Source organism: Pongo pygmaeus, chromosome X (assembly GCF_028885625.2).
Source record: "Pongo pygmaeus isolate AG05252 chromosome X, NHGRI_mPonPyg2-v2.0_pri, whole genome shotgun sequence".
NCBI classification, from domain to species: Eukaryota; Metazoa; Chordata; class Mammalia; order Primates; family Hominidae; genus Pongo; species Pongo pygmaeus.
Genome location: NC_072396.2, coordinates 118804688 through 118832289, shown reverse-complemented (window position 1 = coordinate 118832289; position 27602 = coordinate 118804688). Strand labels below are relative to the sequence as shown.

The following is a 27602-nucleotide window of genomic DNA, read 5'->3' as shown; positions in this document are numbered from 1 at the left end:
GTGAGCCACCGCGCCCGGCCAGACATAGTCACGCTTTTCTAGTAATAGCAGTTACTGAGCTGCCTGGATCTGTCTCGCCACTCTCTCACTTTTTTTAGGCAGGTCATAGGACCCAGGAGATATGTACCCAGCTGCATGCAGGAGTAGCCCACGGTGTGACTCTCCCAGCTTTGAGAGGGATTTGCTTTTGCACCGCTTGATGCCCAGTTGGTCAAGGTGGAGCCCAATGGGTCACTCGGCAGTGCTGTAGACAGCAGAGCTGGGGTTGGGGCCCCATGCTCTATACAGAAGAACAAGCTTAAAGGAGGGAGTGGATAGGTTACCAGAAACATCTCAGAACCCATTGCTTCATTCACTCAACATGGTGACTGCAAACGTAGATCAACTTCCAGTGAAGAAAATGTGAGTTTAGAAAAAGGCAGATCTGGGCTCAGAATCCCAGCACTGTCACTGACTAGCTGTGGGACTTTGGTAAACTCACTCAAGTTCTTGTAGCCTCTGTTTTCACATATATTAAATGGAATCAATAATAACTACTTCACTGACTGCTGTAAGAATTGGAAGAAATAACTTGCAAAGAGTGTAGTCCACTACCTGACATTAGTTGTTACACATTTAATAATTAATAGCTATTGTCATAACTAAAAATCGCCCCACTCACCAATATCAACTCTCTTTTTTTTTTCAAATTACCATTTATGTGGGATCTGGTAAAAAATTTTGGAATTTTTTTAGTTAATAATTCTACAATTTTCTATTCTTCTTATAATTTCCCCTTACTAAAGAAAAGTTGCTTTAGATCCAACTATTTTACATTGACATATATGTTGAATGACTATTTTAAATTGCCTAATATTTCCTGACAACAAATTTGTAGATCACTATCCTTAAATTGTTTGAAGGACAATGACACATCTTTCCTGTGCCTCTGGAAGGAACTCACATTCTCTCAAATGTACAAAACAGAAAACTATCCATTTGATATACCTCTATTTTTTTCTTTTGGTTATGACTGAAAATCTGCCACCTCAAGCAGCCATTGGCAAATAATCATTACCTTTTTCTTCATTTTTTGCTTCATTAAGTCAGCAAATATTCATAGATAAAATTTTATGAACCAAGCACTACTCTAATTAATAGTGTTCCAACCAAAACAAGTGCCTTTCTCTATACCCCCTTGACTTTTGTCCTAGCCGGGTATGCTGCCTTACCAAATGATGCTGCTTAGGTGCTCAGCCATCCTTGAATTCTAGGAATAATCTGGCCTCTAGTGCACAGAACTGCATTAATTATAACCCTTGGTGTATGAATCACCATTGTCAGGTCTCCACATATGGCTCTATAGATATAATTAATTAATTAAATATTAAAACAAAACATCATATACAGATTGTGAATGTTCGATTTTAAGAGAGAATGCCAACTTTTTCCAAGTAATTTTACAAATTTATATTTCTGCTAGCAATGTGTAAGAGATCCAGTTGGTTCACGTTCCCACAAATGCTTGGTTCTTACAATAGGTATAAAATGTTCCATTACTTTCTTGCCTGTCCTCCCTGTATGGGGAAGTTTCATGTCCAAAGTTGAGGTTTGGAACTTTTCTCAGACATTTGAAGTAGAATGGAATCAAATACCAGAAACTTCTCAGCAAAATGAGAACTACAAATGATATCCTAGTGCCTTCTTGGCTAACAGCTTTTAAAAAATGAAGAGGAGGAAAACAATTTAAAAGTAAGCATTACCCACTTTAGGAGTCGGGGAAGAAAGCATACTCCAGATATTAAAGGGCACAGGCTTTTCTGTGACTCATAAACGGGCATATTTTCTCCCCTAAAATTCTAGAATAATAGCAAATTGAAGGGAAAGATACAAATTAACCCATGTTTCTGTTTTTCCAATGGAGACCTGTTTCCAAACTGTTGGGTAACCAGAGTGTAGATACTGTCTTAAATGCACAGATCATTTCACAGATATAAATATAAAAAGATGGAAAAATAACATGTGACTAGTTCTTTATTAATTGTGGGTTTTAATAGTTTACATTGGGCCATTCACCTATGAAGGTGTGGTTCCATCTAATTCATCATTCCGAAAAATACATGTTCATTATTCGACAGTTTTGAAAAGCAGTTGTAGTACCCAAAATAATTGTTTTATATGTAAGTATGATATCAACAGCCTTAATCCTAAATTCTTATATTGCTCTCAGTGTGCATACACGTCAAAATGCATCTTTGTAGTACAGATAATCCACCTACAGAAATTCTGCCAAAGTTTTTACTTTATTGGTGGCTGTTATTCTATCACTACCTTTGGTGATGTGCTACTGTTCTAATTATGCCTAACCATGTTCCAATAAAATTATGTACTTGCCAACTACTAGTTGCAACAAATACTGGTCAATGTGTTTTGTTTATTTGGAGGACTGAAATTTAAGAGGAGCATTTCTAAACAAATAAGAGTTCCTTAATATAAGGATATTGGCCAGGCGCGGTGGCTCACGCTGGTAATCCCAGCACTTTGGGAGGCTGAGGTGGGCGGATCACCTGAGGTCAGGAGTTCGAGATCAGCCTGGCCAACATGGCAAAACCCTGTCTCTACTAAAAATACAAAAAAAAAAAAAATTAGCCTGGCATGGTGGTGCACGCCTGTAGTCCCAGCTACTCGGGAGCCTGAGGCACAAGAATCGCTTGAACCCGGGCAGCAGAAGTTTCAGCGAGCCAAGATCGTGCCACTGCACTCCAGCCTGGGCGACAGAGTGAGACTCCATCTCAATTAAAAGATAGATAGATAGATATCAAGATAAAAGAGTTCTGCCTTTGTTAGACATAAAATACATACTATTTAAATACTGCTTTTTAAAAAGAGAGCAAATTCACATTATTTAAATATTTTCATCAAATTCTACATACACCAAGCATTAGAGAAACATTTCTGCTGAAAAGCTAACTACTAGCCACATGCAATCTTGATATTATAGGTCATGTCTAATTGATTCAGACTAGTGAACTAAAATTGTTTCAGGATCCACTAGGCATTCCAGTTTTGGTCTTCATTCTTCAAGGCTGTGAGGATGAGCTACTGGGCATTGCACTCTTTAGAAAGCAGATTTATAAGCTTTACTTTCCGATCCTATGATCTAATGATAAGGTACTCTATCATGGTCAATGCAGATTTTTTTCTCAAGACAACTATTCAACAGAAAAACAAAGTGTCTCTCTTTTGCTTGCTTTTACTATATCCTTGTCAAAAAATTATTTGATCAAGCAGCAAATATTTATGGAGCATCTACCATGTGCAAGGGCCTGCATGGGGCATAAAAAGGAGACTGTGCAATGATATGAAAGAGATAATGACAGAAAATGGTCATACAATTCACCCCAGTTGATAAGAGCACTTCCTTAAGGATCTTCTGCTGAAATGCAGGCTTCATTAATTCCTCACCTCTTTGTACATGTATAAACCTTACTGCTTAGAGGATACTATTCTTTTTCTTTATTTTATGTTAATTAATCTTATCTCACCAATAAGATTTTAAGTGAAGGTCAGATATCTTGGCCAATACTTTTCTGCAACCCCGGTAATTCCTGGCATAGTGCTGATCACATAATAGTTCTCCATCGTTACCTTAGTTAATTAATCTAATATTTAAGAATATATTTTCCAGATAACTTAGTCCACTCATTCTTTATTATAACCCTCATAGGCACAAGTAGAAGAAGGGGAAAAAGATGAAATTCATTGTATCAACATCAACTACTACTTCTGGACTCTTCTATCAGTTTACAGTTTACAGCAAATTGTGTGAAAACATATGAATAATTTAGGGCAATGAACAACATCCTTTCCTTGTGACAGGAGTATTTTGATATGTTAATTGCAGTGTTTTGCCTTTTAAAAAATAGGTTACATCTTTTTTGGTTCCAATGCTCACTTAATGCATTACCTATTAATATGAAGAGTCAAAAAAAATCTTGGATTTATATATTTTTCCCAAAAAATAAACTTAGAACGTTATGTTCTGTAGGCCATGATATCATAACATTTAATGAAGTCAGAGACACTGAATCTGTATTCTGCCAACTACTACTACTCAAATTGCCTCTGACCTTCCACTTAAGGCTTTAAAGAGCCTTGCTATCCTTCTCTCGCTCTAATTCAGTGAACATCTCTTCTCACAGCTATAACTCTGCCATAAGGAATCTCAATCAGTGAATTATGGAACACGAATACAAATTATTTTTAAATGACAGAATTCAATGAATTCAGTAGAAACTGGAAACAAATCATATGAATTCCTTCTATTTCATTTGCTTTAGTGCCCCCTTTGGGAATATAAATCAATTCTCTAAACCCATGAATATTGAGAAGGGATGAACTCAAGTCAACTTTTCCTAAAAGGTTGTCTAAATAGTAGATATAACATTAAATAGATTATCAGTTTTTAAAAGTTGTGAGTTGGAAAAGCTTTCACCACATTGGAGTCTTAAGCTCCTGAAAACATGGCATAACTCTGTAGCCACCTGGTGGCAATGGATGTTTGTTACAGGTGTAATAATTAGCACAAAGCATCAAAATTATGAGACAAAGATGAGAGCTCCAGTTCCATATTTCTTTTTTTTTTTTTTTGTGACAGGGTCTCGCTCTGTTGCCCAGGCTAGAGTACAGTGGCCCAATCACAACCCACTGCAGCCTCAACCTCCTGGGCTCAAGCAATCCTCCCACTTCAGCCACCTGAGTAGCTGGGACTACAGACGTGTCACCCATGCCTGGCTAATTTTTTATTATTTTTATTTTTATTTTTTTTGTAGAGATGGGGTTTTGCCATGTTGCCTAGGCTGCCCAGTCCCGTATTTCTAAGCACTTAACAGGAGTTTCTCTTTAGAAGAGCTACCGTAAATATCGGCACCAAATCGGCATCTGCCTCTTACCATCTCCTTGGTTATCCATTTTTGGTTCTAATGCACACTTAATGCATTGCCTATTGATATGAAGAATCAAAAATAATGGTCTTGGATTTACATAACATTCCCCCAAAATAAACTTAGAACGTTACATTCTCTGGTTCATGATATCATAACATTTAATAAAGGTAGAGCTGCTGGAAGTTGCTGTCACTTACCTATTCCAGCTGATCTCCTATCACTGAGTATAACCACTGAGTATAACTGAGTAAAGCCACAGACCATCAGCCCTGCCTCATTCAACACTCATTGGTTTCCAAGTTTTTCATGAAATTCCCCTACACCAACACACACTTTGAGATACTCTTTCTCTTTCCCCCTCCAAATTCTAAATTCTATTCTGTCTTCAATGTTGAGCTCAAAAGCCACTTCTCACTTTCTGTCTTAATCCATTTGTGTTGTTATAAAGGAATATCTGAGGCTGGGTGATTTATTTTAAAAAGAGGTTCATTTGGCTTACAGTTCTGCAGGCTGTATAAGAAGCATGGTGCCAGCTTCTGTATCTGGTGAAGGCCTCGGGCTGCTTCCACTCATGGTGAAAGGTGAAGGGGAGCTGGCACATGCAAAGATCACATGGTGAGAGAGGAAGCAAAAGAGAGAGGGAGAAAGATGCCAGGATCTTTTTAATAACCAGCTCTCATAGTGTCTAACAGAGCAAGAGCCCACTCATTACCATGAGGACAGCACCAAGCCATTCATGAGGGATTTTACCTCATGACCTAAACTCCTCCCATTAGGCCCCATTCTCAACATTGGGGATTAAATTTCAACATGAGATTTGGAGGGTCAAACATCCAAACTATAAGTAGAGAATATTTTTAGAAAAGCCCAGGCTGTACAAGAAGCATAGTGCCAGCATCTGCTTCTGGTGAGGGCCTCAGGGTGCTTCCAATCATGGCAGAATACTAAGGGGAGCTGGTGTGTGCAAAAAAGAAGGTGCGGGGAGGGAGGTGACAGGCTTTTTTGAACAGCCAGCTGTCATGGAAATTAACAGAGCAGGAACTCATTTATTATGGTGAAGGTGGCACCAACTATTGAAATTTGGAGGTTTCATGTAAACTATATCCAAATATCTTTTTAAATATCCAGGGGCATGCCACTAAATAGCTGAAATTATCAATATGCACTGTTTTATAGAGCCTTATTTAGCACCCTCCATTACAATGCATGCTAATCTTGCCCTTTCTTCATTTTTTTTTCCCCTAATTTGACATCAGGGCTTTCTTTCCCTGAGCTAGCTTTTCAATTATAAGCTCTCAAAAAAACATTTTCCCAAAGAATTACTCTTTTTAATAATATGCATTCTAGCTGTGCCTTTATTTGACAAATTTGGAGAAGACTCTAAACTATCAGGAGTTATTTCTTAACATGCTAGAGATACTTGGTCATTTTTTTTTTCCTTTTGGAATCAGAGGTTGCTGTTAGTCAATAAAATAAAGATCAGGTTGTAAACTGAAATTTTATCTTATGCTTTAAAGGCACAAGGAGTGCCAGAAATCATCAAAATGAATTTTAAATGAAGAAAATCATTATGAAGGAAACAATATAAGGAAGCTGAGCTGCATTTAAATGTTAGCACATCAAGTAGCAAAATCAATTTCAAATATAATTTTAACTTGTAAAGTGTAATAAAGATTAATTCATTCGTGCTTTTATATCTAGGAGAACATGATGTGTTTTGTCAAAATGAATTTGCAGAGATAAGTACACATCCAATTTTAGGGAAGCATTCTTTGTGGAAATCTAAAGATATAAAAATAATAAGTAATAATGGAAAGAGTTGTTCATTTACTCTTTCATCTGATATTTATTTAACACATTTATTGAGCGCTTATGCACTACCAGTAAACATTGCTTCAACTATTAAAAGACAACTTTTGGGGCTGGGCAGGGTAGGTCATGCCCGTAATCCTAGCACTTTGGGAGGCTGAGACGGGCGGATCACATGAGTCCAGGAGTTCAAGACCAGCCTACCCTGTCTCTACTGAAAATACAAAAAACTTAGCCAGGTGTGGTGGGGCATGCTCATCATCCCAGCTACTCAGGAGGCTGAGGCACGAGAATCGCTTGAACCTGGGAGGCAGAGGTTGCGGTGACCTGAGATCATGCCACTGTACTCCAGCCTAGGTGACAGAGCAAGACTCTGTCTCAACAAAAAAAAAAAGAGACAACTTGTAGACTAAGACACCAATGGTTTAGACTATTTTAATTGCATTATAAACAATACTATTTTGTTAAATACACAAACAGTATAAAATGTCTATTTAAGTTCTTAGGGAGACAAATTATAGGAAGAGGGGAAAAGGAAATAGCATATGAAATAGAAAAAACTAAGAAACTTTGAAGTGTATGCCAAATATTTCAGCCATAAACTCTCTTAACCTCCTGATCACAGGTACTTGAAAAAAGTCATTTTCTAGTCAAACATTGTTTTCTGAAGATAAACATGAAGTTTGTTATCCAGGGGCATGCCAATAAATAGCTGAAAGCATCAATATCCACTGTCTTATATAGCCTCATCTAAAAATAAAAAACACCCTTCAAGAGAAAATTTATAGGGTTTTGACATTGACTAAGTGGCTTCTGTATGCTAGAAACTTTAAGTGGGCTGTTTCATTTAATCATTCTGACAAACTTATTTTGTGTTGACTTTCATGTTATGGTTAAGGTAAGTAAGGCTTGGAGGAGTTAAGTAAATGTCAGTTATAATAATGACAATACTAGCAAGAAAACAATAGTTAACATTTGTTTAACATCTGGTATGTGTTAGGTACTTAATATTACCAGACTGACACAATAGAAACCTATAGGACTCAGGGGACTGTGGATAACTCACTTAAGCCCCTAGGCCTCATATGTTAAATATAGGTAATAATAACCACTGTCATTGGAATGTTGTGAAAATTAAAGGACATAGTTTGTACACTGTCCAATAGTGCCTGGCATGGAGCAGATGCTCAATGCATGATAGTTTATAACCATATTTAACATCGCTCTTGTTTGGTGGGAAACCTGATCACAGGTCCTTTGAATTCTTTTTTAAACCCTATTAAGTTTACTATGTCTATATTTGCTACCCTTTCTAACTTCTATCAATAAAACCTTACTGCCTTTCCTCTCATGGTTACCCAGTATTTAATAATTACCTAAAATGCTGTGACCAAAACTTGTAGGTAATTGTTTCTGATTTGAACAAAACCAAAGACAAATCTTTCCTGTACATCTGGAAGATGGAAGATTAACTAGCATTCCCTTATTGTGGAAAAGCGGAAATTCTCCCTTTGCTCTCCTTCCCACTTTTTACCAGGGGTTATAGGTAAGCCACATCTACTGGCAGATGTATTGCCTATTTTGGAGGAGATCTGGATAAATAAATAGGCTTCCAAGCCTCTCTTCCCTCATCTGTTAAATGGTAGTAAAATTCAGCATTTATTGGATGATGAGATTTTTTATTAGTCATGCTTTTTGTATAGTAGTTTCTCAGCAAATCTTAACTCCACTATTCCAATGAAACATACCTCCAAAACAACTGGACAGCATCCTGTGGTGAAATGGGTGAGAACGAGATGGGAAATAGAAAAATAATTGGGAGAAGAGAGGTTCCAAAAGCACTGGATTTTGTTAATTTTGTACTTGATATCCCATTTTTCATAATTTCCAGCTCTGGTGTTTTTTTGTAGTATTTCATTATCTCACTTCACTGCCACCTCCAGAGAACTAATAGAAACATCTTTTATAAAACCCATATGCTCATTTTACCTCTCAGCGTGTATTCCTACTCTGTAGCTTATCAGCAAAGTCAGTCAGACACTGAAGCATCTGGGGAGACCATTTTTCAAATCTTCAATCCTCAGTTCTTAGCTTCCCTTTTTAATCTGCTGTGTGCTCTGTAGCAATGGAAAAATGGCTTGACAGGCTTGCTCTGTCCAGCTATGTGATACATATTTCCCATTTCATCAATAAATTTGCAAGCCCTGATCATTTCTATAAAGCATCCACAAAGCTTTCATTTGAGAACATTTTGTAGTCACTTTCAAAGAGTCTTGGCCTTTCAAGTGCAGTTTTTCCTCGTTTCCTCAGTCTTTTCTATTCTTTCTCCCTCCCAGTAGTCCAGTTCTCTCTTGACTTGAAGTTCTAAAATGTAGAACTTAATAGCATCCCCCACTGCTCATTCTGGATGCTCACCTGACATCACTACTCATTAAGGTTTAAAACTATTTAGACATGCATTTAAGGGACCCCCCTTTCATTGAGCCTTCTCAACCTAGACAGGCTTGTTCTTCTCAGGCCACAATCCAATGCTTTCAGTTCAGAGAACACACTAATGCTGTTGCTGGCTTACATCTTTGTCTTTCACTTTCTCCTACTTGTCTGTCCAGGAAAAGCCTTCCTTCTTCAAGTCCTAGCTCAACTGTAATCCTTTCTACAAAGCCTATCCTGTCACACTCTACCTCCCCTCCAGCCTCTACAACAGTGATCGATTGGCATCTTATACCATAGCAGGGTGGTTGGCAACAACAGACTGTTTTTGTATGGCCTACAAGCTAAGAATGATGTATTTGTTTTTATCCAGTTGAAAAAATACAAAAAGATAAATAATATATCATGATATGGGAAAACTGTGGGAAATTCAAATTTCAGTGTTCATAAAATTTCATTGGAACCCAGCCCCACTCACTCATTCATATGTTGTCTGTGGCTGACTTCAAGCTACAATGGCAGAGCTGAGTAGTTGCAACAGAGCCTACATGGTTCCCATATCCAAAATATTTATCATCTAGCTCTTTTCAAAAGTCTCTCATCCCCTGATTCATTACCTTGTGACTCCAAGTGTAGTCCATGGAAATCTGGGAGCTGGTTAGAAATGCAGACTCTCAGGCTGGGCGCCATGGCTCATGCCTGTAATTCCAACACTTTGGAAGGCCGAGACAGGTGGATCACTTGAGGTCCGGAGTTTGAGACTATCCTTGCCAACATGGTGAAACCTCGTCTCTACTAAAAATACAAAAATTAGCCAGGCATGGTGGTGCACGCCTGTAGTCCCAGCTACATGGGAGGTTGAGGCAGGAGAATCATCTGAACCCGGGAGACAGAGTTTGCAGTGAGGCCAAGATCGTGCCACTGCACTCCAACCTGGGCTACAGAGCAAGACTCCTCTGCCAAACAAAGAAAAAAAAATGCAGAACTCAGATTCCTCACCAGACTGACTGCACTAGTCTAGCACTCATCATGCTGTCTTAAAATCGTCAATCTTTTAGCAGATGAAAAAACGGAAACATGACCAGGATAATAAAATGTATGAATTATGGTAGATATATGGAATTTAAGGCAAATTTGGGTCATTGCAAAATAGCCGAGTGCAATGTCGTGCAATACATATAAAGTATAATGTAATATTACAGCAGAAATAAGAAAGCTTAGCCAGGAGAGTATATGAACTAAGAATTATATCACTTAGCAAGGTATTCATTTACTAACACCATATTTGAATTATGTTCACATATATTCAATATATATATTCCATATAGTCATATATTCAGGCAATATATTCATACTGTATTACATGTATGCATATATATATAGTATGAAATGTAAGCGGTATTGGCAATAATCTTAAAACTTTATAAATTATGCTATAACTCATTTGACATATATTTGAGTTTGCTTATTTAACAAAGCATAGCAGTGACATGATTTGATTATCTGCTATCTTAAAATGTGAATGTGAACCTCGTGCTGCATGAAACAGGGGAAGTGAAACTTATTCAAAATTTTTGCTGGACTGTTCAGTAATGCAAATGTGGTGTTAGGCATTTATAAGTTTCGCCTGCTTGTATAGATAACATTACATTTAAAATCACAGCAGTACTTTTACTGCTGTCAGTTATGAGTTGATAGCTCACATATACAACACTTTGTTGAGGTCTTAGTTACTGAGACTTCTCATTTTTCACCAGGCTGCAATATTTACAGCTGCCACTGGGGGGAAGGTAGAAAAATATCCTCTGCAATCGAACAGCCACAGACCAACCATTACCAAAAATTATACAAATGACTTTTTCATAAATAATACCTATTTGTTTATTCAGTTATCCAGTCAACAAATATTTATTAAATCATTGGTATATCCTAAACAGTGTGTTAGATGCTAAGAATACAATATCGAGCGAAAGCAAATACTGTTCCTGATCTCATGGAGTTAATTAACATCTAGTGGAGGAGATAGGAATCCTCAAGGAATCACAAAAATAAATGTATAATTATCAACTGTAATAATTGCTATGATGAAGGAACACGATGTTATCTATTAGGGTATATAACAGAATGCTCACCTTGTGTTAGGGGGTATGGTGGGCAGGAAGTCTTCTCTGGTCCCAGAAAAAAAAAATGCCCTTAAGCTCGTGTTCTGATGGCTTATATAGGAGTTAACTGGTGTACTGGTGATGTAAGTATTAGGAGAGATGGGGAATGCAAGGTAGTATTCACAACAGAAGGCACAATTTCTGACAAGGCCCTGTGATCAGAGAGAGCATGTGCTCAAGGAACTGAAAGTAGATCAGTGGGGCCCAACTATTCATGAGGGGGGTGAGGGAATATATGACGCTGAAGAGGAACCAGATCAGGTTGTCTTTTATAAACCATGATAGAGATTTTGGTATTTTCCTAGGAGCAATAAGAATTGGGAGAATGGATTTGGGAGTGCAAATGCGTAATTGGGAGAACTAGTTAGAAGGTTATTCTAGTACTAAAGAGATGATGGAAATCCAAACTGGTATGATGTTTGTAGAAATGGAGTGAAGATATTTAGGAATTAAAACTGACTGGAGCTGACTGGAGTTAATAATAAATTTATTACGGGGGATAAGGGAGAGGAAGCCGTTCAAGGATGACTCAGTTTCTTGTTAATCCAGCTATCTGAATAACAGTGCAATTCCCCGTGATGCTAAGAAACTTGCAACACATTGAGAGTAATTTCTTACACAATTAAAACCCTAGGAAGTCACTGAGAATACTTTATGGAAGCACAAATAATTATATAGAGATTAATTTATGTATACATTTAATGGATATACCACACATATATGATTTGGTTTTCATATTTTAATAGTATCTTCATTATTAATTTAGTATTAGTTTATTAGCATCTCTAAAGACTTCTTATGAGAGAACTAAGCGGACAACTGTACTTAGATCTACACAGTGGCAATCTCTGAAAGGAATTGTTAGAAATTTTATGTGCACAATGTACTACTTGTCTGGGCCATATGTTTAATTTGCTGGAGGAAAAAATCATTTTTAAATAAGAGCAAAATGCAATTGAAACATGATGTAATATGCAAATAGTCACTTCACACAGCATATAAAAGCTTCCACACAATTAAAATGTCTGTATTTTATTTGAAAGAGCTATGTTACATTTAAATTAGAGTCATATGTACTAAAGCTAAGACTAATACACATTTTCAAATAGCGAAATAAAAATCAATATTCTTGTGTCGTAAACTCTTTAAGCATAATATCCTCTTATAGGACATGTATTAATTTACTTGGTACAGTTACTTAAGTTATACCTATATTTTATATTTAAGAAGGTATTAATGTTTTGAAAATGTATAATTTAAAAAGTCAATCCGATTTTTGAAAGACATATGTTGAAAACCAGAAAACATACATATAAAATTCTTTTACTGTTATTATCTAATATGGATGAACATGTAACTTTGAAACTACCTTGATAACTGTTTGGCTACTTTCCTTTCCAAAACGAGGTAACTTTCACTTATTTCACAAAAGTTGCAGTATCTTAGAAAGCATGCATGCTAAACTATGTTGTTAGTCTTGTTGAATTTTGGCACAGACTATTGAGTGAAAAATATGTGTGGCAGATAGTCTTAACAGTTATCAGTTGGCTAAGTTAGATTATTAATTACGATAATCAGTTCTTTAAGTACTTAGTTAATTCCATGTGTTTTGACTTCAACTGATAATTATAAAGGATCATTTAAATTTTTGATTAACAAAAGCAAAAACTGCACGGAATGTGGAAATATCTTATAAAGTTCAGGTTTTCCTGTGCTTTAAATGTGTATGTTCATTTACTAAAATGCATTCCTGATTGAGTACCTCTCTTCTAGAAATGCTGTTATTTTGTCATATTGATAGTTTATTAAACTAATAATTGAATATATTATTGAATGTGTATTATGTGCAAGACACGTTAGTTCCTGTAAGTGATATAAAATACATGTGCTATACATAGAACAAATTATTGTTACTTAACACCCTCAATTCTCTGCTCCTTTCATAAGTTATTTTTTAATTTTTAGTTTTTGTGGCTACATAGCAGGTGTATATATTTACAGAATATGTTTGACTTGTTGATACAGGCATTTGATTATGTATTATTTACATCAACCAAATGAAGAGGTGGTGAGTAGTAAAATATATTTCATTTTTAAACCAAAGATGTGAAATTAAAATATTTGTGAATAAAACAGATAACTACAACAAACTGCAAAGTGAAATGATGGAATTGTCTATCAATGTAAGCAATATTTGCTATTTATTATGGTCTATTTCTCTATTTCTGTTTTTCTTTCTTTCTTCTTCTTTTTTTTTTTTTTGAGACAGGATCTTGCTTTGTCACCCAGGGTGGAATGTAGTGGCGTGATCACAGCTCACTGCAACCTTGACTTCCTGGGCTCAAGCAATTCTCCCACTTCAGCCTCCTGAATAGCTAGAACTACAGGTTTGCACCATCATGCCTGGCTAATTTTTAAATTTTTTGTAGAGATGGGAGTCTCACTATATTGCCCAGACTGGTCACGAACTCCTGGGCTCAAGCAATCCTCTCACCTTGACTTTTCAAACTGCTGGGATTACAGGCATGAGCCACCATGCCCAGCCTATTTATGTTTTTCTTAAAGTAATTTGGTAACCTAAAGAACTTTGCAATAGATACTCAGTTCTATATCAGAGAACTCATATTGAAAACAGATTCTGTTAATTGAACTTGCATTTATTTGTAGTAACACAAGACCACATAATTGAAAGATAAAAATTCCTAAATTGTTAATATAAGTGTCAAGAGAGTAACAATTACAAATCACGTTTTGACAATGTAGAACCAATGTATGCGTACTATTTCTTCATTACATTAACGTTTTCTGTGAATAACTTGAAATGTTGATGTGGTTTTACAGAAAAAAATAATGTTTACGTTTGATACTTACTGATATTACAAACCTTATACAACTCAGGAGGAGCACAGTTGTCCAACTGATTATTTTCACAGGAGACATTGAATACATTACCTAAATTGTTACTTTGACTGTGATATAAATATATACGTACATCTATAGCACAGTAGAATAGGTAGCATAAGTAAAGCTTTACAGAAGGTATTACTAAGTTCAAATGATAGTGGACACAAATTTCTTTTTAAGATTTATTGAATTATATAGCTTAAAATAGCCACAGATGGCTGGGCGCGGTGGCTTATGCCTGTAATTCCAACAATTTGGGAGGCCAAGGCTGTTGGATCACTTGAGGTCAGGAGATTGAGACCAGCCTGACCAACATGGTGAAACCCCGTCTCTATTAAAAATACAAAAATTAGCTGGGCGTGGTGGTGGGCACCTGTAATCCCAGCTACCCAAGAGGCTGAGGCAGGAGAATTGCTTGAACCCAGCAGGCAGAGGTTGCAGTGAGTCAAGATCATGCCACTGCACTCCAGCCTGGGTGACAGAGCGAGACTCCATCTCAAAAATGAATAAATAAATAAAAATAAAAATAAAATAGCCATAGAAATCACCAAGGACCCAGAGATAAAAAAAAAACCCAAAGAATATCGGCTGTAGATGTATACACATTATAATAAAACTCTTGGTACTCTTCTATTTACAGTAAGAATTAATATATTTAACAACACCAACATTATTTACCATAAATAATCAAGCTCCAACTTTCTATAATAAATACATTGTACATATCTTTTTCATGTCACTGATATACCCTGACAAAGGCAGCCTTACAGAGAAGTGAAGTAGGCAAAGGCCTTACATTCCTACATGATGAGATTTGAGGCATATTTTCCCCTTCAGCTCATCAAGGGATTCAGTTATAGGAATCACATGTTAAACCATGCCTCCCTCTAGATGGGGTAGGACTTGTAAGGTATTGCCACATTACGATGAATTTGTGTATCAAATCTTCTCTAATTAATAGCTGGATAAGAGCAAAGTGTCAACAGGTGTGTGTACAAAGAGGGGTGCACAGGCCTGGGAGAGAAGCAAGGAGTACTCACTATGGAGTTGTGAATATTTGGCACATAGAGGTCGAAAAACAACATGGTAAGGACAGAATAGCATTGAAAGGAAGACAGTAAAGATGAAATTGGCGAACTTCACATTCTAGTAAGGCTGACCTTGGTCTTTACTACCAGGCAAGGCTTACCATGCTAATGATATACGTGAGATAGTCTTGTGTGAACATTGTTTGAAGCCTGAGAGTAGAAAGTTACCTGCATGTCCAGGTTAACCTATTTCACCAACGCAGTGAAAACATCTGCAAGCAAACCTGGATCTTCACAAACACTTAGAATGACTGACTTCCTGTGTGCTTTCAGGACTGCCGTGGGGGTTCTTTAAAATTTTACATTTTATACTTTTTGAATGTCCCTTACGAAATTTTTTTTTATTTTTTCCCCTCTGGAAAGCTGTTGATAGCATCAAGAACTCTTTTCAATACATATTAAAGAAAGTTACCTTTGCCATCATCTTAAATGGTGAGTAGTTGAATAAAACAGAACAATTGGCTATTCTGAAAAAGGGTACATTTTAATGCAGCCATTTTGATGCAACTGTCTTGATGTAAAATCACGGTTTTCTTATTTCTTTTATTTTTGATCATTAATAACATGTGCAGCAGACATTCCCAACCTTATTCCATCCCTATCCTCTTTCAAATTTTGATAGACTTCGACTTTTCACTTCTTTAATCTAATGCGTATATATTAACGTTATACTAAAAATTTCTGTTAAAATTTTACTGTCAAAAATGATTTAGCCTATACCATCGTATCAGTTCTTCCTCCAAAACTATCATTCTAAAAACATTTTGTGGTATCAAATATTTGTATGATTATGAGAACAATCAGAAATTTAATTGAGAATTCCCTATGCAGTCTGGAGTCGAAAATAAGGAATCCAATTTCAATTCACCTTGTTTAACTTGTAATATATTTACCCAATCAAATAATCATGCTCTAGACATCTATAGAACATAGTGTTCCATTATCTGATTATCTGGATCTGCATTTTTCAGCATTTATAACTGATACTCCCTTTTGAGAAACAAAATTCTCCTCTCCCTACCTCTCCTGCTGAGATTTTTAAGTGCATCCATTGAGAGTATTTTGAAGAGCTAGCTATGTTTTCTAAAGTTTATCATAGGAAACAACAGCTAGATTTCCTACACCCCAATCATGAATATAAGAGCTTGTCACTGAAAGTAGGCTGGGCTAGGTGGTTCACGCCTGTAATCCCAGCACTTTGGGAGGTCGAGGTGGGCGGATCACCTGAGGTCAGGAGTTCAAGACCAGCTTGGCCAACATGGTGAAACTCTGTCTCTACTAAAAATACAAAAATTAGCCTGGTGTGGTGGCATGCACCTGTAATCCCAGCTACCCAGAGACTGAGGCAGGAGAATCACTTGACCCCAGGAGGCGGAAGTTGCAGTGAGCCGAGATTCCACCACTGCACTCCAGCCTGGGCAACAGAGTGAGACTCCATTTCCAAAAAACAAGGGTTTGTCATTGAAGAAGAAAATTGAACTTCACTAACCTAATTGTCCCAATTTATACTATCATACTTTATACTAATTTACTATAAATCTGGGGTGGTGGTGAACAGTTTGGTAAGAGGTCTGCATCATACATTACTTAGTGATAAAATAAGCTGAGTTTTTTTTTTTTCAGGTTGCATTAAAATGCTGTTTACCAATTACATAATATTCTTTTTCAAACATGTTAGGCCCTTAATGGCATGTTTTACTAGTTCAGGGGTAGGTCTACACTAGCAAAATAATAGGAATCACCTTAATATAATAGTTGAATATTATTTCAAAATAAGAGTCTTGAAGCACGCTTATGTGTATACTTACAGTTGTTTTTGAAGGATGGCATCAGTTGGCCTATGTTATAGATGCTCGCGGGTGTTAGCTGATAACCCTAAAAGCAAACATTGAGAAAAATGCAGTAAGAACTCCATAAGTAAGGTGTCATGCAGAGTACGTATACCATTCACATATAATGAATGACTGAAAAGTAGTAAGGCTGATACCTATAAGCTTCAGAAGAAAGAAGTTTCCTTTATATAAAATGAATTTAAAACAGCAAAATATTAGTACAGCAGGTATGTAAGCGGCGTTTGAACCAGAGCAATCCCATCATGAATAGAGGCTGGGTAAAATGAGGCTGAGACCTACTGGGCTGCATTCCCAGACAGCTGAGGCATTCTAAGTCACAGGATGAGATAGGAGGTCAGCACAAGATACAGATCATAAAGACCTTGTTAATAAAACAGGTTGCAGCACAGAACCCAGCTAAAACCCACCAAAACCAAGATGGCCATGAGAGTGACCTCTGGTCGTCCTCACTGCTACACTCCCACCAGCGCCATGACAGTTTACAAATGCCATGGCAACATCAGGAAGTAACCTTACATGGTCTAAAAAGGGGAGGCATGAATAATCCACCCCTTGTTTAGCATATCATCAATAAATAACCATAAAAATGGGCCACCAGGGCAGGGGGCAGTGGCTCATGCCTGTTATCCCAGCACTTTGGGAGGCTGAGGTGGGCAGATCACTTGAGGTCAGGGGTTCAAGACGAGCCTGGCCAACATGATCAAACCCCATCTCTACTAAAAAATACAAAAATTAGCCTGGCATGGTGGTGGGCACCTGTAATCCCAGCTACTCGGGAGGCTGAGGCAGGGAGAATTGCTTGAACCCGGGAGGCGGAAGTTGCAGAGAGCCAAGATCTGCCGCTGCACTCCAGCCTGGCTGACAGAGCAAGACTCTGTCTCAAAAAAAAAAAAAAAAAAAAAAAAAAAACCCCAAAAAAAAACAATCAGCAGCCCTCAGGGCTGCTCTATGAAGTAGCGATTCTTTTATTCCTTTACTTTCCTTATAACCTTGCTTTCACTTTACAGACTCGCCCTGAATTATTTCTTGTGCAAGATCCAAGAACCCTCTCTTGTGGTCTGGATCCGGACCCCATTCCTATAGCAGGTAAGTCAGTGTTCGTCCTTCTGCTAAAGAGGAAATTAAATATTAGTTAAGAATTCTAAATGAATCAGCAAAATTCTAAGTCAAATGTCAAGTTGAAACATTTCACATAGTACAATTACAGAGCAAGAGTAAATATTATTTCATCCGCAGATAATAAAACAATATTAGATGCTGGAAGAGGAAACAACATCTGAAAATCACCATTTCTGGATCAATTATTGTAAGAGCATCAGTTGCCAATATTTATTCTGGAATGCAAAAACAAGACTGAAATAAATATTAGCCAGCTATATTTTTGCAGTAGGACAAATAAATTTGGTGCAAGGACGTTAATATTTGACATGTTTTAAACATCAAAAATTTCCCCAGACACATAAAGCATGACCAAAAAAAGTTTTAAATGCAGGGATTATTTTTGAAAATATAAGGCTAACTCTTGCACTCAGCCTAGGAAGTAAAATGGAGTGATGTAAAGATCATTAAAGTTATGAGAAATACATAGGAAATGTTAATTATTATATTGAGGACAAGATCTTTTGTTAGCTCATAAATTTATCAACATAAATTAACATATTTGAAGTATAATATAAAATATTCAATAAATGTTATAGCCGCATTTAAATAATTTAATGTGACTACCCCTTACATCATGCAAGATACAATGTACTACACCAACAAATTATATTTTTCATTTCTTATGAAAGTAAAAAATAGTTCTAACTTCAAATGAGTGAAAAATAACTTGGTTTAAAACTTTGGGCCAGGCGCGGTGGCTCACGCCTGTAATCCCAGCACTTTGGGAGGCCAAGGCGCGATGATCACGAGGTCAGGAGATCGAGACCATCCTGGCTAACATGGTGAAACCCCGTCTCTACTAAAAATAACAAAAAAATAGCCGGGCGTGGTGGCAGGCGCCTATAGTCTCAGCTACTCGGGAGGCTGAGGCAGGAGAATGACATGAACCTGGGAGGCGGAGTTTGCAGTGAGCTGAGATCGCGCCACTGCACTCCAGCCTGGGTGACAGAGCGAGACTCCGTCTGAAAAAAAGAAAAAAAAAAAACACACGACTTTGCTGTTTTAATCTACATTTCAGAAAATACATTTAGTATTTATAAATTTGAACCAACACTTTTTGCCTCTTTTACAGCACAGATTTATTGAAATGACTATGCAAGAACACATGATCACATTAACCTTCAATTTTCATGAAACAGTAGGAGACTTATAGTAAATAAAAATAATTTCCTGGGAAAAAGGAAGATAAAATGATTCTATGTAATACGTACAAAATTAATAGCAATCTTGGAGCAATGATGAGACTCCATGCTTGGTGAAGAAGCTGGTGGCCAAGTTATTATTCTATACAATAAGAATTATACATCGCATCGCAGAAACGCATGAGATCATCTCAATACACATTAATGACCTGTTATACCCGTCGAAGCTCCCACTTAACTTCACCTAACTGTTCAAGTACCCTGGGAGGGAATGACAATGTTGTGGACCGAGAACTGCTAAGAACAGAATTACAGCCCCCTAGTGGCGAATTGTGACTATTGCAGTCAGAACAATGTGTGCTATGATTGTAATTATGTCATTTATTCACGAAGAATTTATTTTTTGCGTTTTTTTCCCCCTTAGGGGAAGATTGAGATATTTTGCAATAAAACATTACTGCTCCATCATTAAAAATTATCCAATCAGATATTCTTTAAAAAAATTTCTCCAAGACCTAGTAACTGAAAATGTTTTCTGAGGTCTCTAACGTTTTAGTGTCGATTTCTAAAATTTTAATTAATTTTGCAAAAATATGAAGTACTTTGAAGTCTGTCAGGCCTCTGAGCCCAAGCCAAGCCATCGCATCCCCTGTGACTTGCACGTATATGCCCAGATGGCCTGAAGTAACTGAAGAATCACAAAAGAAGTGAAAAGGCCCTGCCCCGCCTTAACTGATGACATTCCAACATTGTGATTTGTTCCTTCCACACCTTAACTGAGTGATTAACCCTGTGAATTTCCTTCTCCTGGCTCAGAAGCTCCCCCACTGGGCACCTTGTGACCCCCGCCCCTGCCCACCAGAGAACAGCCCCCTTTGACTGTAATTTTCCATCACCTTTCCAAATTCTATAAAACGGCCCCACCCCATCTCCCTTTGCTGACTCTCTTTTCGGACTCAGCCCACCTGCACCCAGGTGAAATAAACAGCTTTATTGTTCACACAAAGCCTGTTTGGTGATCTCTTCACACGGACGTGCATGAAATTTGGTGCCGTGACTTGGATGGGGGACCTCCCTTGGGAGATCAATCCCCTGTCCTCCTGCTCTTTGCTCCGTGAGAAAGATCCACCTATGACCTCAGGTCCTCAGACCTACCAGCCCAAGAAACATCTCACCAATTTCAAATCCGGTAAGCGGCCTCTTTTTACTCTCTTCTCCAACCTCCCTCACTATCCTTCAACCTCTTTCTCCTTTCAATCTTGGGGCCACACTTCAATCTCTCCCCTCTCTTAATTTCAATTCCTTTCATTTTCTGGTAGAGACAAAGGAGACACATTTTATCCGTGGACCCAAAACTCTGGCGCCGGTCATGGACTGGGAAGGCAGCCTTCCGTTGGTGTTTAATCATTGCAGGGACGCCTCTCTGATTATTCACCCACGTTTCAAAGGTGTCAGACCATGCAGGGATGCCTGCCTTGGTCCTTCACCCTTAGCGGCAAGTCCCGCTTTTCTGGGGAAGGGGCAAGTACCCCAACCCCTTCTCTCCTTGTCTCTACCCCTTCTCTGCTTTTCCAGGGAAAGGGCAAGTATCCCAACCCCTTTTCTCCTTCTCTCTACCCTTTCTCTGCTTTTCTGGGGGAGGGGCAAATACCCCTCAACCCCTTCTCCTTCACCCTTAGCGGCAAGTCCCACTTTTCTGGGGGAGGGGCAAGTATCCCTCAACCCCTTCTCCTTCATCCTTAGTGGCAAGTCCCGCTTTTCTGGGGGAGGGGCAAGTACCCCTCAACCCCTTCTCCTTCACCCTTAGTGGCAAGTCCTGCTTTTCTGGGGGAGGGGCAAGTAACCCTCAACCCCTTCTCCTTCACCCTTAGCAGCAAGTCCCGCTTTTCTAGGGGGCAAGAACCCCCAATCCCTTATTTCCATACCCTGACCTCTTATCTCTGTGCCCCAATCCCTTATGTCCATGCCCCAACACTTTCTCTGCTTTTCTGGAAGGCAAGAACCCCCCCACCCCTTCTCCGTGTCTCTACTCTTTTCTTTAAACTTGCCTCCTTCACTATGGGCAACCTTCCACCCTCCATTCCTCCTTCTTCTCCCTTAGCCTGTGTTCTCAAGAACTTAAAACCTCTTCAACTCACACCTGACCTAAAACCTAAATGCCTTATTTTCTTCTGCAATGCCGCTTGACCCCAATACAAACTCGACAGTAGTTCCAAATAGCCGGAAAACGGCACTTTCAATGTTTCCATCCTACAAGATCTAAATAATTCTTGTCATAAAATAGGCAAATGGTCTGAGGTGCCTGACATCCAGGCATGTTTTACACATCAGTCCCTTCCTAGTCTCTGTGCCCAATGCAACTCATCCCAAATCTTCCTTCTTTCCCTCCCACCTGTACCCTCGGTCCCAACCCCAAGTGTCGCTGAGTCTTTCTAATCTTCCTTTTCTATAGACCCCTCTGACCTCTCCCCTCCTCACCAGGCCAAGCTAGGTCTCAGTTCTTCCTCAGCCTCTGCTCCTCCACTCTATAATCCTTTTATCACCTCCCCTCCTCACACCTGGTCTGGCTTACAGTTTTGTTCCGTGACTAGCCCTCCCCCACCTGCCCAGCAATTTATTCTTAAAAAGGTGGCTGGAGCTAAAGGCATAGTCAAGGTTAATGCTCCTTTTTCTTTATCCCAAATCAGATAGCTCTTTTTCATCAAATATAAAAATCCAAATATAAAAATTCATCAGATAGGCTCTTTTTCATCAAATATAAAAATCCAGCCCAGTTCATGGCTCGTTTGGCAGCAACCCTGAGACACTTTACAGCCCTAGATCCTAAAAGGTCAAAAGGCCATCTTATTCTCATACATTTTATTACCCAATCTGCTCCCAACATTAAATAAAACTCCAAAAATTGGAATCTGGCCCTCAAACTCCACAACAGGACTTAATTAACCTCACCTTCAAGGTGTGCAATAACAGAAAAAAGTTGCAATTCCTTGCCTCCACTGTGAGACAAACCCCAGCCACATCTCCAGCACACAAGAACTTCCAAACACCTGAACCGTAGCAGCCAGGTGTTCCTCCAGAACCTCCTCCCCTAGGAGCTTGCTACACGTGCTGGAAATCTGGCCACTGGGCCAAGGAATGCCTGCAGCCCAGGATTCCTCCTAAGCCGCGTCCCATCTGTGTGGGACCCCACTGAAAATCGGACTGTTCAGCTCACCTGGCAGCCACTCCCAGAGCCCCTTGAACTCTGGCCCAAGGCTCTCTGACTGACTCCTTCTTGCCTTAGCGGCTGAAGACTGACGCTGCCCGATTGCCTCGGAAGCCCCGTAGACCATCACGGACGCCGAGCTTTAGGTAACTCTCACAGTGGAGGGTAAGTCCGTCCCCTTCTTAATCAATACGGAGGCTACCCACTCCACATTACCTTCTTTTCAAGGGCCTTTTCCCTTGCCTCCATAACTGTTGTAGGTATTGACAGCCAGGCTTCTAAACCTCTTAAAACTCCCCAACTCTGGTGCCAACTTAGACAATACTCTTTTATGCACTCTTTTTTAGTTATCCCCATCTGCCCAGTTCCCTTATTAGGCTGAGATATTTTAACCAAATTATCTGCTTCCCTGACTATTCCTGGACTACAGCCTCATCTCATTGCTGCCCTTCTTCCCAATCCAAAGCCTCCTTTGCGTCCTTCTCTTGTATTCCCCCACCTTAACCCACAAGTATAAGATACCTCTACTCCCTCCTTGGCGACTGATCATGCACCCCTTACCATCTCATTAAAACCTAATCACCCTTACCCCGCTCAATGCCAATATCCCATCCCGCAGCATGCTTTGAAAGGATTAAAGCCTGTTATCACTCGCCTGCTACAGCATGGCCTTTTAAAGCCTATAAACTCTCCTTACAATTCCCCCATTTTACCTGTCCTAAAACCAGACAAGCCTTACAAGTTAGTTCAGGATCTATGCCTTATCCACCAAATTGTTTTGCCTATCCACCCCATGGTGCCAAACCCATATACTCTCCTATCCTCAATACCTCCCTCCACAATCCATTATTCTGTTCTGGATCTCAAACATGCTTTCTTTACTATTCCTTTGCACCCATCATCCCAGCCTCTCTTTGCTTTCATTTGGACTGACCCTGACACCCATCAGGCTCAGCAAATTACCTGGGCTATACTGCCGCAAGCCTTCACAGACAGACCCCATTACTTCAGTCAAGCCCAAATTTCATCCTCATCTGTTACCTATCTCGGCATAATTCTTGTAAAAACACACGTGCTCTCCCTGCTGATCGTGTCCGATTAATCTCCCAAACCTCAATCCCTTACAAAACAACAACTCCTTTCCTTCCTAGGCATGGTTAGTGCGGTCAGAATTCTTACACAAGAGCCAGGACCGCACCCTGTAGCCTTTCTGTCCGAACAATTTGACCTTACTGTTTTAGCCTAGCCCTCATGTCTGTGTGCAGTGGCTGCCACTGCTTTAATACTTTTAGAGGCCCTCAAAATCACAAACTATGCTCAACTCACTCTCTACATTTCTCATAACTTCCAAAATCTATTTTCTTCCTCATACCTGACACATATACTTTCTGCTCCCTGGCTCCTTCAGCCGTACTCACTCTTTGTTAAGTCCCACAATTACCATTGTTCCTGGCCCGGACTTCAATCCAGCCTCCCACATTATTCCAGATACCACACCTGACCCTCATGACTGCATCTCTCTGATCCACCTGATGTTCATCCCATTTCCCCACATTTCCTTCTTCCCTGTTTCTCACCCTGATCACGCTTGATTTATTGATGGCAGTTCCACCAGGCCTAATCGCCACACACCAGCAAAGGCAGGATATGCTATAGTACTAGCCACTAGCCCGCCTCTTAGAACCTTTCATTTCCTTTCCATTGTAGAAATCTATCGTCAAGGAAATAACTTCTCAGTGTTCCATCTGCTATTCTATCTGCTATTCTACTACTCCTCAAGGATTATTCAGGCCCCCTCTCTTCCCTACACATCAAACTCGAGGATTTGCCCCCGCCCAGGGCTGGCAAATTAGCTTTACTCAACATGCCGTGAGTCACAAAAACTAAAATACCTCGTAGTCTAAGTAGACACTTTCACCAGATAGGTAGAGGCCTTTCCTACAGGGTCTGAGAAGGCCACCGCAGTCATTTCTTCCCTTCTGTCAGACATAATTCCTCAGTTTAGCCTTCCCACCTCTATACAGTCTGATAACAGACCAGCCTTTATTAGTCAAATCAGCCAAGCAGTTTTTCAGGCTCTTAGTATTCAGTGACAGACTAATGATCTATTAAAAACACACCTCACCAAGCTCAGCCACCAACTTAAAAAGGACTGGACAATACTTTTACCACTTTCCCTTCTCAGAAGTCAGACCTGTCCTCAGAATGCTACAAGGTACAGCCCATTTAAGCTCCTGTATAGACGCTCCTTTTTATTAGGCCCCAGTCCCATTCCAGACACCAGACCAACTTAGACTGTGCCCCCAAATAACTTGTCATCCCTACTATCTTCTGTCTAGTCATACTCCTATTCACTGTTCTCAACTACTCATACATGCCCTGCTCTTGTTTACACTGCCGGTTTACACTGTTTCTCCAAGCCATCACAGCTGATATCTCCTCCTGCTATCCCCAAACTGCCACTCTTAACTCTTGAAGTAAATAAATAATCTTTGCTGGCAGGACTATGCTGAACCTCCGTAGGCACTCTCTAATTAGATATCCTGGGTCCTCCCAATTCTTAGTCCTTTTATACCTGTTTTTCTCCTTCTCTTATTCCATTTAGTTTTTCAATTCATACAAAACTGTATCCAGGCCACCACCAATAATTCTAAATGACAAATGTTTCTTCTAACAACCCCACAATATCACCCCTTACCACAAAATCTTCCTTCAGCTTAATCTCTCCCACTCTAGGTTTCCACACTGTCCCTAATCCCGCTTGAAGCAGCCCTGAGAAACATCACCCATTCTCTCTCCATACCACCACCCAAAAATTTTCGCCGACCCAACACTTCAACACTATTTTGTTTTATTTTTCTTATTAATATAATAAGGCAGGAATGTCAGGCCTCTGAGCGCAAGCCAAGCCATCGCATCCCCTGTGACTTGCACGTATATGCCCAGATGGCCTGAAGTAACTGAAGAATCACAAAAGAAGTGAAAAGGCCCTGCCCCGCCTTAACTGATGACATTCCAACATTGTGATTTGTTCCTTCCACACCTTAACTGAGTGATTAACCCTGTGAATTTCCTTCTCCTGGCTCAGAAGCTCCCCCACTGGGCACCTTGTGACCTCCGCCCCTGCCCACCAGAGAACAACCCCCTTTGACTGTAATTTTCCATCACCTTTCCAAATCCTATAAAAGGGCCCTACCCCTATCTCCCTTTGCTGACTCTCTTTTCGGACTCAGCCCACCTGCACCCAGGTGAAATAAACAGCTTTATTGCTCACACAAAGCCTGTTTGGTGATCTCTTCACACGGATGCGCATGAAAAAGTCAAATGTTTTTCTCTTTAGGCTCACTTGCTTCTTCCCTTCCTCCTGATCACGACATTCTTTATATTAACATTTTGCACCTATCATACACTCTCCTTTCCAATTTTTTTCCTCTCCGCTAATTATACATAAATTTGAGATACATTTTATGATTAACGCTCTGTCATTTCAAGTTTCTCTCCATCCTACCAAAGTATTATTTTTTAAATTTCCACAGTGACTGATTTTTTTCCCTTTGTAGGCGAGTGACTCTAGATAGAAAACATAGATGTGCCTGACCATAACCTTGCTGTACATATTAATCCAAACACCATGCCATTCCATTCTACAAAAATTGTGCATAGAATATTTTTAAATTTCACATGTGCAATTCTATTACCTCTGACACTATTTACAGCTGATTTATGAGGTGACATTAAGTGTGATTTTGTGATTATTCAGACAGACTTTAACCTACTTTTCCTACAAAAATTATTGCTATTTTGTTTTCAGCCCACCCTGAGAAAAGATAATATAAAATAGTAGTTTCAATTCAAAATTATGCTTTAAAAGTCATAAGAACCCTGTGAAGATTTAATAGATAAGTTTGCTGCCTTATTTCTCCTTCAGTTGAAATAATATGGAAAAAGTAGGCATTTAAAGTGGAATGTCTTTCAAAGAAATGCCCACATTACCGTGCATTAAAATGCCAGTAGTCAATCCTGAGCAGGGTGAGGAAATGCAGTCATTACAAAGAGCTTAATGCACTCTTTTCGATATTCATGGATATTCATGCTCATTTAAAAAGAAGGGGGCTGTCTTCCATTCAGTATTAAAGCAGGACTACAGAGGGACTGAATGGTACCCTTTACTGCCTACTTTGACTTTTTAAGGAATCCACCTTAATGAGTATAATTTACATATAACTAATATGTGCATATTTTAAATGTAGAGTTTGACCACTTTTGATGAATGTTTACACCCGTGTAACTGCCACTCTGATGAAAACATAAAACAATTCCATCCCCCTGCTTCTTTGTAGTCACCACTTTCCAAGCTCCAGGCAACTACTTTTTGACTTCTATCACTGTAGGTTATTTTTGCCAGTTCTGGAAGTTTATGTAAATGGAACCATACAGTACGCTCTGCTCGTTTTCTATATCTTCCACGCTTTCTTTGTTCAAAATGATATTTTCTTCTTTCACTGAGTCTTATTTATAGACTATTTAAAGCATACATACATATCCCCTTGCCTCATCCTCTTTATTTATTAATTTAAATTTTCTTAACTTTCCCTTCAAGTTATCGTGTATTATTTAAAACTTCAATCTTTGTCTAACACGATACTGTCCTTTAAACTCACTGTGTCATGTCAAATAGAGTAATGGAGTGGATGCTTGGAATAATGGTCAGAAGTCCAACCGAACGTGGTCAACCAAAAGAGTAATTACAACAGAAAAAAACCATAGGAGAAATCTTTTAAATACAAAATCGTGCATCGCCCATCACTTCACATTTAGCACAACGCAGATAACGAAAACAATTATATTCTAGTGTGTAAAGAGCATATATATTTCAGAAAAATATTAAAATATGTATTTGAGGATGTAATTAATAGGATCTAT

General features: G+C 38.9%; 1 protein-coding gene and 1 non-coding gene across 4 annotated transcripts in view; both read right to left on the bottom strand.

The window, feature by feature from the left end:
* Positions 1 to 27602, bottom strand: part of HTR2C (5-hydroxytryptamine receptor 2C) — a 300907-nt gene that overhangs the window by 254022 nt on the left and 19283 nt on the right. For all 3 annotated transcript variants that reach the window (XM_054472903.1, XM_054472902.1, XM_054472904.1), the window contains exon 2: positions 17127 to 17193. The gene's annotated coding sequence lies outside the window, so the exon portion shown is untranslated. The remainder of the gene's footprint in view (positions 1 to 17126; positions 17194 to 27602) is intronic.
* LOC129025561 (small nucleolar RNA SNORA35) lies at positions 120 to 247 on the bottom strand. Its single transcript, XR_008497307.1, has one exon. It is a non-coding gene; the product is annotated as a small nucleolar RNA SNORA35 (small nucleolar RNA).